The sequence below is a fragment of the Equus quagga genome, unplaced genomic scaffold (genome assembly GCF_021613505.1).
Source record: "Equus quagga isolate Etosha38 unplaced genomic scaffold, UCLA_HA_Equagga_1.0 HiC_scaffold_1595_RagTag, whole genome shotgun sequence".
NCBI classification, from domain to species: Eukaryota; Metazoa; Chordata; class Mammalia; order Perissodactyla; family Equidae; genus Equus; species Equus quagga.
In genome coordinates, this window is record NW_025792769.1 from 1 (window position 1) to 10,878 (window position 10,878).

The window sequence follows — 10,878 nt, forward strand, 5'->3', positions numbered from 1 at the left end:
GGATGTTAGCTCAGGGACTATCTTCCTCACCAAAAAGAATAAATAAATAAAGTAAAATAGCTGTTATTCATAAAGACACATCAGAATCTCATCAAATTGAAGGGATGTACTGAGCACAAACCACGTGCATTTGCTCACTTAGTGCACTGATTTAACTATCCTAGGCAGCACCTACAGGGGGCCAGGTCACATTCCAAGCACAACTCGTTTACTTCTCACAACCTCTCCTGGGTAGGTCAGGGAAAATGGAGGTACTGAGAGGTTAAGAAACTCAGTCAAGTTTACGCTAGAGGCAGAGCAGGGATTTGAACTCAGGTGGGGTGACCCCCACGTTCCTCTGTCTGGCGGCTGTGTGCCATCGCCTCACAACACAGAGATGTGCCTCATGGGGGCTGGAAAACAACTGGAATGTTATGTCTAGTCTCCTGCCTCTGATGCCCTGCACGGATGACTCCAGAGGAAGAATCTGGTTGATTCAGATTAAGTTAGAGATGCGCCCTGATCCAAGGAGTCGTATGCGTGGGGCAGGGACGTTTCACAGTGTCTGCAGCTGTGGGACAAAGAGGACTTCTCAGAAGGGAGGAGGAGGGCAGAGCAGCCATGGCTGGAAGCTCCAGGGGAGGAAAATTTTCCTTTTTGGAGGCATCCTTGAGAGATAGTGCAAGGTATAGTCTTAGGAGAGAGCCCAGTCACGGGTTCAAGTCTTGGCTCTGCCATTGTGACAGCTCCACCTTGAGCAAGCTACACATGCTGTCTGCAGCCTAATATTCCCAATATGCATGCTCAGGATACTGAAAATGCAGGTGATAAAGACAGCACCCTCCTCACTGGGATGATAGAGGATTAAAGCATACGAGGCACTGAATGGGAATCAATCAATGTAGGCATCACCTACACGGTCCTCACACCCTTCCTCAGCCCCATCAGCTTCAACCTCAGGAACAAGGAGCTGAAGATCGCCATGAGGAAGACCTTCCTCAGCAAGCTCTAACCAGAGAAAATGTGATCATCTGGGAGGAATTCCTTGGAAATAGCTAAATTGGGTTACCAGATGCTGACATGAGAAGTGGCACCCTGTAAACACATAGGAACCTATTTATCTGATGCCTTAAGGTTTAAAAGGAGCCTCATGGGCAGCATCCAAATGTACCAACATTGGTTAAACAATGTCAGGAGCACATTTGTGTTGGAGAAATGTGTGAGAGGATAACACACAGAAAATTAGATTTCATAATTCCTGCCCACTGCGGGACACTTTGTCAGGTAGCATTACACCTGGAACCTGTTCTTCTGCCAGAAACCAGTGTGGTCTGCTTACTCCCACCACCATAAATCCAGATTGCAAAGAGAATAGGAAGACACCAGACCCAACACTCTACCAAGCAGCAACAGGTAAATACAACATGGATAGCATAAATCTACAGAAGACCAAGGCAAGTTATAGCAGAGGAGAACAAAACATCCCAATTTTCAGCATTGCACAGCTCTGTGCAGTAGCAGTTAGAAACAGTAATAAGCAGACTCACAGAAAAAGTTGAGGAAATCCCTACATTTCAAGTGTGAATTTTGAGCTGTTGTGGAGAGAAAGAGAAGTCTCTACAGTTCAAGGAAAAAAGTGCCACCACGAGAAGTTGCCGGCTGTGTTACAGAGTTATGGGGCACACTGGCCAGGCAGGAACGCTGTGGTGAGGCCCCAACAGTGAGAGCAGAGCCCAGGATGAAGGTGTGTGACATGGTTAGACAGCCTCAGCTCTTCCATTTCTCCACGAGGGGTGACTTGAGGTTGAGTGCACTGAATAGTGTTTATAGTTCATTGAAAGTGTGTGTATTTAGGAGAAAGACAGCTACTTCATGATGTCACTTATGTCTAAACAACCCACCTCATAAAAGTAAAGTAGAATTGTGTCGCCAGGCATGGGGGGTGGGAGAACCAGGGAAATGCTGTTTAAAGGGACAGATTTGAAACCGGCAGACAAACAAGCCCAGGACATCAAACGCACAGCATGCTGATTGCAGACAACAATACTGTATCATAAATCTCAAAGTTGTTAAGAGACTAGATCCTAATTGTGCCCACCATGAAAAAGAAAAGACAATTAGGATACGTGGTAGAGGTGCTAGCCGGTGCTACAGCGGTAATCACATTGCAGCATATAAATGAATTCAATCAGCACGTTGTACACCTTGAACTCACACAGCGTTATATGTCACATATTTCAATTAAAAAGACGTTTCCCTGACAAATTTGTTTCTCAATATGAATATATGCACTTATTTTAGAAGAGAAATTTGTAATAACACTTAATGGACAACAGTTTATGCTGATACTGTTGTACTCAACAAGAGATGTAATTAAAATGAACAAGCAATAAATGTAAAACTTAAAAAAATAGAAAATACGTGTATTCCTGTTGAAGTTGAATAGTAAACTATACGTTGTTTGTCCTAAAGTTGATTCAGTCTTTTTCTACAACTTGTGCAGTAAAAACATTGCATGTCAACATGAATTGGGAGGACGTGGGAAACAATTTCAGTCAAGACTGGGAACCCAGAGCACCGTCCTTGCAGAATACATGATGTACTGCATTTTCATTGCATCGTCGTCTCACTACAGCCTCACATCATCTCATCGCATCATCTCATTACAGCCTCACAGCAGGGCGTAAGGGCAGGTAAACTCACGTCCACCCCATTTGACAGAGGGGAAGCTGGGGAAATGCTTGCACGACTCGTCCAACATCAGGCAGCTTAGCAGAGCCAGGTTTCCAATGAAGGTGTTTACTGAACCCAAGTCCTCCCCACCCACTGTTTCACACGTGATCTTTCTTTAGTGGGTTTTGTGAATCTGCCTTCAGGGAGTCTAGCCCATTCTAAAATCAAACAGCCTGGCAATCTAAGAGTCTTTTATACCACAGGTGGGCAATTGCAACCTGCCATGCCCTGGAGCGTGCATCCTTGGGAGGCTGGTGGAGTATGTCTACAGATTGAGGACTGCTGCATGATTTTAAATTCAGCTTTTGTCTTGCAGGAATTCCTGCGGAACACTTTCACACTGATCCAAGATGCTCCTCTCCCTGGTGGCAAAGCCAATTCGGACAAGAATACAAGCTGGGTCTTTCATTTTCTTCATTAAAGGCCAGTTTGGCCTCGGATCATTCTGGGATCCAAATGGAAAGAGAACCTGGAAAGTGGTGTGTACCCACAATGAGCTGGGCCCCCAATGTCTTATGCTAACTTATCGTGGTCCCTCAGGCCATCAGCCTCCTGAGGTCAGGAAGTGTGTCCATGTTGCTCACCATCCCACCCAGCACCAACATGTTACTTGGAAGATAGAACTGATTAACAAATGTTTCTTGGCTGGACCAGTGTAATCCTCACAACACAACAAACCAGTGGGAAACAGTGTGCGTGGAGCTGTGTTTGAGGTCAGAGTGACCTGGGTTTAAATCGTGCTTCCCTTTCCAACCTAATTAGATTGACATCTTAGAGATATATTCCACATTTGTGTCAATAAAAGGATGTTCACAGCCAGGACATTTTTTTATTGGAAAGGATTACATACATGCATTGATAAAGGCCTCTTAAGCAAATGTGGGTTCATGCGTACAGTGGAACCCAAGGCATCCAGTGAAAGCATTCAATCCTTGGACTTCATCATCAGCATCCTTCTCTTCCTGGGGATCCCATATGGGGATACCATATGGTGGCCATTTTGGAAGAGCAGAGCAAGAGGAGTGAAGGCAGCAAAGTGCATCTCTCAAGCTGGTTTCTGCCTCCAGCAGCTAGCGTGGAAACGCTTGGCTCCAATTAGTGCAGGAGGGGATCCCCTGATGTCTGGAGATCTGCCCATCGACAGCCCTTCTCTGTGCTCCAGGCCTTTTAACCACCTCTCTGGGCTCTGTCCCCACCTTGGAGATACCCAAGAATGCGGCTCCTAGGGGACCATTAGCAACGAATGGCACACAGCTAGGAACGAAGTGGATGGGGGAATTTCAGAAAGTGGAAGCTGAATAATGGAGGGGAGGACAGGGCCCCTTGGGGTAGGGTCTCCACCCCTGTGGTGTGTAGGGTATCAGCCATGGACCATGGTTGCATTCACACTGACCTTTTGGCGCTTGTCCCTATTTTCCACCACCAGAGAGCTAATGATGGCTCCTAGTTTTTGGACTTTTGCAGGGAAAAGAAATGCAAGGTTATTTTGTGGTCTCAGCATGGAGAGAGTCTGGCATGATCAGGACTAGGGTCAGGTAAATGAGGCCCCCGCCATACAACCAAATTCAAGGGGCCACCACAAAATTCAGTGATCAAGACAAATTATGTTTAATGTAATATTTTTAAAAATCAAAATTAGTGCAAAAAATTCACAATGAACAACATATCGACATTTTAAATAAAGATGGGATGCAACGCTGACTCTAATAAAAATGTTAGATAATAACAAATGCTGTCAAGGATGTGGAGAAATCAGACCGTCCTCCAACGCTAGTGGGGATGTACAATGATGCAGCCACTTTGGAAAACATCTGTCATTTCCTCAAATGGTTATGCACAGTTACCACACCAGCCGTCAGTTCCACTCCTAGGTATACAGCCCCAAATGAAAATGTGTCCACACAAATACCAGCATGCGAATATTTAGACCAGCATTACTCAAGACAGCCAAATGCTGGAAACAACCCCAGTATGCATCAACAGATGAATGGGTAGACAAAATGCAGTATATCCGTACAATGCAGTATCATTCAGCCTTAAAAAGAAATGAAGCACTGATGCGTGCTACAACATGGATGAACCCTGAAAACGTTATGCTGAGTGAAAGAAGCCAGTCACAAAAGCATAAATATTGTATGATTCTATTGTGTGAAATGTCCAGAACAGGCAAATCAATAGACAGTAGATTAGCACTTACTTAGGGCTGGAGGGAGGTGGGGAAAGTGGGGTGATAGCTGAAGGGTACAGGGTTTCTTTGGAGGTGATGAAAATGCCCTGAACTGACTGTGGTGATGATTACACGTATCTTTGAATGGACGAGTTACATGGTGTATGAATTGTATCTCCTTAAAGCTGTTTCTCAAAAGCCCATACCTAGCTGATGATAACGCTAAAAAAACTGGAGATATTACCAACATAACTATTATCAAGGAATGAAGAAAGGGAGGAAGGAAAGGAGGGAGGGAGGATTGAGGAGAAGAGAGAGAGGGAAAGTTACTCCGTCTCCAACGCAGACATCTGGCTTTATCTTTGAGCTAAAGAGTCTGTTGACCAGCGGTTCCCAATCATCTCTGCAGATCCTGTAGAGCACGGTCCCCACAGTGTCACCCCCTGACCACCAGCAGCATCACCTGGGGTCGTGTTAGAAATGCAGATCCTACAGCCCCTTTCAGGCCCAGGGTGGTGCCGGTAGTCTGTGACTTAACCAGCCCCCAGGTGACTGTAATGGGTCCCCAAGTTGCAGACTCGTGGTGGCCTCCCTCCTTCCACAGAGGGTGCACTCAGCTGACCCCGCACTGCATCCCCGCACCTCCCTGGCTTTGTGACCCTGGACAAGTCCTGAACCTCACTGTGTCCCTTTCCTCAGTTAAAAACGGGGTGTAACCCAAAAGGGCTGCGTGCCTCCACTTGAGCCCCTTTTTTGAGGCAGAGCCAGCCTAAGGATGGCCATCGCCCCCAATATCTGACTCTACAACACATACAAGTGAAGTGCATTTTCATTGGGGATTTGGAGGGAGTCGGGGAAGGGAATTTACATTGAGTACTCTAAGGCAACCTTATAACCCTTATAACATGCCCGTTTCCTCCCTGCTCTTTCCTCCAGTGTCTTCACCAGTCAGTGGCCCATCACTTCCCCTGGTTCCTGGTCAACTGTCAGCAATTGGGCATTTCTTCCTGCCCCTCCCATTTCCCTCAACGCAGCCACCACTTCCTCATCCCTCTCTAGGTCTTTGCCGCATCTCTCTACACATTTCTTTTCTCACAAGGAGAAATTCAGATCCCCCCTCCCTCTGCAAGTTGCATCCTTAGTGCATCCTTCAGCTCAGCCAACAAAGGCAACTTATAGGAGGACAACCCCTTCCTCCTAAATATGATGAACTGAAGATGAAAACTAATTTTCCCCATAAAAAATGTTTTCCTTTCCTCAACACGACAGTCACGATGAGAAAGATGAAGTGTCTGAAGCACAGATCACAATCCGTGGTACATAGCAGGTGCCAACTCACTGTGCTGTTTGTGTCATTTCTTTGAGTAGATCAAGCACCCCTCATTCACACATTCAAGACAAACCATGCACACAGGTTCCCATCACAGTGATGTGGGCATCCCGTCCTCCATGGACAACCCACTCTCAGCACAGGGGACAGAAGGAAGTCGACACACAAAGTCAATCTTGGGGAGGTTGACTCCCCCATGAATCCAGGAGGAATGCATCAACTAGCCTGGGGGAAAGGAGAGAAAGCAGACATCTAGAACTTACAGAGCACTTGCTGAGGGGGAGGAGGGGAATTCACAGGAATCATCACAGTGAAGCGTAATTGTTCCCATTTTACAGATGGAAGACTGAAGTGCCTCCACCCGCCACATCCCCTGCCACAAAACCAGCCACTTCAGGAGTTCTGGGGAAAGAGTGTCCTGAGGAAGGGCTTCCTCATGGCGATCTTCAGATCCTTGTTCCTGAGGCTGAAAATGATCAGACTAAGAAAGAGGGTGAGGACTGTATAGGTGGTGGCCATCAGGGTGTTAACGTCCATAGAATGAGGGCCCTTGGGTTTGATGTAGATGATGTAGGCAAAACCGTAGCGCACAACCACCACAGTGAGGTGGGACACACATGTGGAGAAGGTCTTGTGCCGGCCCTCAGCTGAGGGGATCCTCAAGATGGTGGCCACAATGAAGACATAGGAGAGGAAGATGAGTAACAAGCAGCCCATCAGAGCCATGACACACACCAGGATCACACCCAAGGTGACAGAGGATGTCTCCCTCACACAGGACAACATCAAGAGGGGAAGCACATGGCAGCCAAAACGGTAGATCAAAATAGATCCATAGAAGATGAGGTGAAAATCTATCAATGTCACCATCATCCCCATGACTGAGCCACCAGCCCAGGACCAGAACAGAAGATGGACACTTCCTCAGGGCTCATGAGCACCTTGTAGTACAGGGGGTGACAGATGGCCCAGTAGCAGTCATAGACCATGATCCTGAACGGGAAGGAGTGGGTGAAGTGAAACGTGAAGGAGAAGAACATCTGGCTGGCACAGGCCACAAAGGAGATGGAGTGGTGGGTGGAGAGCATGTCCACCACCATGCGAGGGGTGACAGCCACAGTGGACAGAATCTCAGAGATGGACAGGGTGCACAGGAAGAGGTACATGGGCGTGTGGAGGCTGCGCTCACTCCAGATGGTGGCCATGATGAGCAGGTTCCCCAGCAGCGTGAACAGGTGCATCTGCAGGTACAGGAAGAAGGCAGGCAGGAGATGCTGGGGGAAGGTGGAGAAGCCAATGAGGATGAATTCAGTCACCGTGCTCCAGTTCTGACCAGGCCAGGATGCTGCATCTGCTCAGATCAGAAACAGAATGAAGCACAGTCGTTAAAACATAGGCTCTAACACAATTATATGGCAATTCAAGAGCTCTATTCTATTGAACAATTTCCTCAACTTTTCTGGGTCTCATAGTCTTCATCAGTAAGACAGAGTAAATCATAACAGTGCTTTCCATTCCGTATTGTGATAAAGATAAAATGAGATCAGTATATTGAGTGCTTAAGGCATAGTTTGGTACTGGGTTTTTACTAAAAGTGACTGAAATACAGAAAAGCTGCCATGTTTGGAACCATTATAACAGATGTAGATGGTCAGGGTCATATTCTCTTGAATAATGTGCATGTTCTAGAAAACATAGATTTGGATCTTGGGGATAAAAAATATTTTTACTCTGAGAGTCTTTGTCTTTTCATTGACTATTTCAACCAACTACATTTATTTAGATATTGCTTTAACGGTACTCATTTCTGCTGTCTTACTTCATATTTTGCATTTCCTGTTCTAAAGGAACTGAACATAAAGTTTGAAAATGAAAGGATGGACAAGTATATGTCAGGCAAATACATACCAAGTGAAAGCTGAGGCAGCAACCTTGAAACAGACAAATGGATGTAAGGAAACAATAATGATACTGTCTCTATTACCATAAGCCACTGAAAGGAATGAGCTTCCCTGGAGAAATGGCCTGGGCATAGAAGCAAGCCTAGGACGTGTTGTCTCAGCATGAGAGGAAACCTTCACTGAGTCATGAGTTAATGTTAAAAGGATGCAGGAACCAGATTGAAAATGTACACAATTGGTCAAAGCTGATCATGAAAATGAATGATTATTGCACTTAGGATGGAGAAGCAACTTAAATAACATCCTAAGCAGCAATCAGATAATCCAGAGGGTGGGATAGTCCACAGAGCAATTGTTCTCATCTCATCAGTACCAGAGTCATGAGAAGAATGAAGCGAAATTTCAGAGACATGGCACCAGATGCAGTGCAGCTATTAGATTACATCCTGATTTAGGTAAACCGGTGTAAACTATTGTTAAAGCTCTAAGAACATTTTGATTATGGAATGAATAAATGATCAAATATGAATAATATTAAGGGATTATCATTAATTTAGTTAATTTTCAGTGTCATCTCATTATTTTGGCTGTGAAGAAAACATTCTCAGTTCAGATGCATACAGAATTTCAAGATTCCACACACACACACACTCCAAGAGACAAAGAGGAATAGTTGCTTAAATATAGAATAACATTGTGGAAACCAGCATGAGTATCAATCATCCATATAACAGTATACCTGGATATTAAGTAGTAGATAATCAATACAGCTTCAGGGAAATAGATACAAATAGTAAGAGCTAAATCAACAACAGATAAAACATTGTAGACATTTTAATAGTGTTCAGAAATGTGAACTGGGAATTACTAATTGCAATGCAATTAATAATGTTCAGACATTCGCTATTGGATATATTTAGACTCTTAAGAAAGGGAGATTAAGCATTGATTTCAAGCACATAGAGGACTTTTCAAAAACTGACTACATATTAGCAGATAAAAACATCCCCTATCAATTTGAAAGTATAAATATTATATAGATTATAGTGCAGTAAACTAGAAATTCATAGAGAAGAAATAGCTTTGTGACCAGCTATATTTGGAAGCTAAACTGATTATTAAATATTCTTCGGTTTCAACAGTAAAACATAAAGCGAATGTACAAATATTTATAGTTAAATGATTTAAGCATCAAAAGTCAAATGTTAACCTGAAAGAGTACTATGAAGGAAATATACAGCTTTAAATGTATTTATTAAGAAACTTTATGAAGAAAACAATCATGCTCAATAAAACCAAAATCAGGTTATTGCAAAGATTAACAAGATAGAGAAAAAAGGGACAAGATGTTAACAACAAAACTCAAAATTAACATTGAGAAATAACAACAAAAATAGTGGATATTTTTAAAATTAATAACAATAGTAAGAAAAATACAAGTTAACAAGTTTGAAACAGTAGATGAAATAAATACAGTCTTAGAAAAATGTAAACTTTCAAAACTGGTGCAAGAAAAAATAGCAGCCCTGAATACTGAAATTAGTTTTAAAGAATTAAATGTCGGTGTTTTTACCTTCTACTTATGAGTGAGATCATAAGGTATTTGACTTTCTTCCTCTGACTTATTTCACTCAGCATAATACCCTCAAGGTCCATCCATGTTATCACAAATGGTCGGATTTCCTCTTTTCTTATGGCTGAGTAGTATTCCATGGTGTATAAATACCACATCTTCTTTATCCACTCATCCCTTGCTGGGCACATAACAACAGAGAATGGATTGGTGGTTACCATTGCAGGGGGGGACAAAAGTGGTGATTAGACTCACATGTGAGGGGACGGGCTATAATTAGTTTTTGGGTGGTGAACATGATGTAATCTACACAGAATTTGAAATATTTTATGATGTACATCCAAAGGCTGTATAATGTTATAATCCAATGTTACTGCCATTTAAAAAAATAACAATAAATTTAAAAAAGCAAAAGAAATTAAATGGTTAATCAGCGACTGCCCCTCCCCAATATTGTGGCCCCAGTGGATTTACAGGTGACCTCTCCTAAACTTTCAAGGAAGATTTGGTGAGAATGTTATACATGTTCTTCAAAAAGGAGAAAAATATATGAAAACCGCTCCACTCATTTGATCAGGTTAATGCAATCTTGATTCTAAAACCAGGTAGAATGTTTCTGAGAACAGAAGTTCATGCTTCCGCTATTCATGCAGATTTTAAAATCCATACTAAGACATCACCTAGTCAGATCCAGTGGTTTATGAAAAATAGTATATTACGATCAAGTGGTGTTGGTTTATCCTGTGAATGACAAGGATGGTTGGGCATCAGAAAAGCTATCATGCGACTCATCATAAGAATAAAGAAATATAGAAAGAATAAAGAAAAAACATAAGAATAAAGAAAAATCGTATAATTATTTCAATCAAGGAAGGAATATATTTTCTAAAAATCAAGTCCCCTTTGTGATTTTTTTCTGAGCTATAATTGACATACACACTGTACTAGTTTTAGGTGTACCACATAATCATTGGATATACGTGCCTCTAGTTAGGGTTTTTGAAAAAATCTCTTTGCAACATGTGTGGAAGGGGACTTTCCTAGCTAGATAAGGAAGATATCCCAAAAATTTAGCAAAAAGTCCACAAAAAGGGGAAACTTCAGAGGCGGTGTTTTAGGATGAGGAGGAAGCGAAGGCTACTCATTGTCTCTGCTGTTCTTCAGTGTGGAACCGACAGTCATGAGCGGTGAGAAA

General features: G+C 43.1%; 1 pseudogene; it reads right to left on the reverse strand.

The window, feature by feature from the left end:
• Positions 1 to 6,602: 6,602 nt before the first annotated feature.
• On the reverse strand, positions 6,603 to 7,534 carry LOC124232003 (olfactory receptor 10H4-like; annotated as a pseudogene).
• Positions 7,535 to 10,878: the final 3,344 nt, after the last annotated feature.